The sequence below is a fragment of the Podarcis cretensis genome, assembly GCF_951804945.1.
Source record: "Podarcis cretensis genome assembly, chromosome: 18".
In the NCBI taxonomy this organism is placed as follows: Eukaryota; Metazoa; Chordata; class Lepidosauria; order Squamata; family Lacertidae; genus Podarcis; species Podarcis cretensis.
In genome coordinates, this window is record NC_137188.1 from 4,785,256 (window position 1) to 4,788,919 (window position 3,664).

A 3,664-nucleotide genomic window follows, 5' to 3' on the forward strand; every position below is an offset into this window, starting at 1 on the left:
GATATGAGAGCCACCTTCAAAAGTACTGTCACATGAAATTTAATGAAAATGATATACAGGTGGTGCATGACACCAGTCAAGCTTGCAAAAATTTACCATTTGCCCGATAATAAATGTTGGAAATGTAATGAGATTGAAGGTACATTCTTTCACCTTTGGTGGACGTGCCCAAGGATTAAGACATTCTGGGAGAGGATTTATAATGAAATGAAAAAGGTATTTAAATATACCTTCCTGAAGAAACCAGAGGCCTTTCTCCTGGGCATGGTCGGCCAATTGGTGCCAAAGAAGGATAGAACATTTTTCATGTATTGCAACAACAGCAGCAAGAATACTCATTGCAAAATATTGGAAGACACAAGATTTACCCACCCGGGAAGAATGGCAGATGAAGTTGATGGACTATATGGAATTGGCGGAAATGACTGGCAGAATCCGAGACCAAGGAGAAGAGTTGGTGGAAGAAGACTGGAAAAAGTTTAAAGATTATTTACGGAATTACTGTAAAATTAATGAATGTTAGGAAAATGTTGGAATGAAGTTATATGGCTTTAGTAGAAATGTTATAAGGAATTAAGGATAAATAGATTAATAGAGCATTAAAGGGAAAATAAGGTTAGAATATGATAAGATAATTATAAGATTAAAAATAGAGGAAGATGGAAAGGAATTGCTGAAAAAATTAATAGAAGTGGAATACAAAAAGGGACGTGTGAGGAGGTCGTGGAAACAAGTAAATGAAAGATAAGTTATTGAAAGTATTTGATGTGTTTTAAATTGTGTTTGTTTTGTTTTGTTTAATGTTAGTGTTTTGTTAGTGTAATGGGTTTTTTGTATTGTATTGTATTGTATTGTATTGTATGGTGTTTTTTGTCTGTAGTGTCTAAATTGTTGGAAAAAGTAATAAATATTATTTTAAAAAAACAAAAAACAAAAGTACTGTCACATGGAAGGTGGAGAAAGCTTGTTTTCTCCTGCTCCAGAGGGCAGGACTCGAACCCATGGCTTCAAGTTTACAAGAAAGGAGATTCTGACTAAACATGAGGGAAAACCTTCTGACAGAAAGAGCCATTTGAAAATGGAATAGACTCCCTTGGGAGGCTTGGAGGTTTTTAAGCAGAGGTTGGATGGCCACCTGTCAACGATGCTTTAGCTGAGATTCCTGCACTGCAGGGGGTTGGACTAGATGACCCTCAGGGTCCCTTCCAGCTCTACGATTCTATTGACTGAAGGCTGCATCAAGGCCATTGGAAGTGTGCTGTAACAAATCTCTATTTTTTTTTTTTTATTATCCCTTTAGTAGATTTATATCCTAGCTTTTCCACCCAAAGGAACCCAGGGAGACAAATAGGATAATAAAATGAATGTATCTATAATAGTGATGAAAAAGAAATAAAATGGATAGAATAAGAAATATTGCGGAAGGCTGCTATGTATTATAGAAAGAAAAGCAACAGATACAGTCTGAGAGAAGACTGAGAAGATTCTTGCATGGAGGGGTTGGACTAGATGACTCTGGGGGTCCCCACCAACTCTATTCTATGTCTGTTTTGGCCCCAGTGACACATGCCTGAGTTACAACCCATTTGGACTACTCCAACACTCTCTGCGTGGGGCTGCCCTTGAACAGTGCTCAGAAACGTCAACCGGCGCAAGGAGCTTGCCGCCTGATTGCTGACCGCGGCTGGTTACAGGGAACAGACGACTCCCTTGATACAACAGCTCCACTGGCTACCGATCTGTTTCGGGGCCTCTATTAAAAGTGCTGGTTATGCCCCATAAATCCCTACAAGGCTTAGGTCTCTAGGCTGTTCCCTCATGCAAACCTGCCCAGGCTCTGTGATCTTCGGGGAAGGCCTTTTTCGCAGGCCCACTTGGCGAGGACATGAGACAGGGCCTTCTTGGTGTTGGCTACTTCCAGGCAAGTTTGGAACTCCATCCCTGGAGAAGCCTGACTGGCTCCCTCTTTGCTATCTCCTTCCACCAGCAGGTGATACCTTCTTGCTTCAACAGGCTTCTGGTAACTGGCTGGTGTCATGCTGTATTTGGGGTTTTTTATTATCTGTGTTTTTAATAGATCATATATAGATATTGTTTTAATTCAATTAATGTTCACTTGTTTTTTTTAGTGATTGTTCCCTGCCCCCATGTTTTTAGCTGTTTTAACTTTATCTGTAAGCCGCCTTGAGACCCTGCCAGGAAAAAAAGGCAGGGTATAAATGAATACATTTTAGCAGTGCTTTTTTCTGGGGGGGGGGGGACGCAGGGGTACGCATACCCCCAAACATTTTGTGTATCTTTGTACTTTTCTTCATTTACTGTATTTATTTTTCCCCATCTGAACTATAAAATGGTCATTTTCTTGAGTCAAAATGAGAGTATCCCTAAACATTTTTTTAAAGAAAAAAGCACTGTATTTTAGTAATGTTACTTGATCGTTTTCTGTGGCGTGAAACCACCACAGATAGGGTCACCCTTTGATGAGTTCAAAGCACTTTGACCTTTCAAGCTGCAGCATCCTCCAGTTGTTTTGGAGGACCACAAAACATCTGCCCCAGCCAGATTCATCAGGGTTTGCAGCAGATGGTTGTTGCAATTATTCCAAACCAACCAACAAACCTTCCTTTATTGGGATTTGACTTCTGGTTCCCAGTTCGTTCTTCAGGCGAGCTGCTTGAAATGCTATTATAATTGTACGTCTTTTGTTTCTTATATGCCACTTTGAAACACAGGCGTTCATTTTTTAAAAATGAAGTACAATAATAAACAATAGGGTGGTTTTATGTCTCCCACCTCCCCAGTTGTAGACAGTTGTTGTTGGCATCCGTCTGTCTTGAGAGTGCTACCTATGCTGAAAAGAGTAATTTCCAGCATAGCTGTCAACATACAGATTTGAAAATAAGGGACCAGCAGCCTCGAAAATAAGGGATCAGCAGCCAAAATAAGGGATGTTCCAGACACAGGTATGTTCAACTTCTGAGCCCCTCTAAGCCAAAGGCAGAAAGCCCAGCCAGCAGCCAAACGAAGCCTCAAGCCGTGGTTCCCACAGTGCAGCAACCCGGCAAAGGGGATGCAGCAAGGAAAACCACCGTCACCTCTCCGCTGGGAAGCGCTGAGCAAAGGCGAGTCCCCAGGCAAGGCGGCCGATTTGATCGGCACAAGGCATGCAAGCTCCACCCCCCAGTCGTTCTTAGACTCCTTATTGGGTGAGCAACGCAGCCAAGCAACACAGTTGGAGCCTCCCTCCTCCCTGGCCGGCAGGGAGGGAGGGAGAGGAGCTGCTTCCTTTGAAACCCGGGAAATTTAAGGGACATCATCAATAAGGGACAGCAGCGGGACACAGCGCTGGGATAAGGGACTTTCCCGCCAAATAAGGGACGGTTGACAGCTATGAATTTCCAGGCAAACAAAGAGGGGAGCTTTTTTTTTAAAAAAAGTTGGCTCCTTTTATTTCCAGACCACGAGTGACTCCCAGAAGCAAGCATAGGCAGTTAGGCTAGCAGATTATTTTTTGCCAGCTAATAAATTCCATGAAGTTATTAGCAACATCCTTGCTACTCAGGCTGCTTGCATATTGTGCTTCAAAGCAGCAGGAACCAACTGAAGTGCTTTTGAGGAACTCGCATTCTGTACTCAGAAAACACAGGAGTCTGCTATCAACATA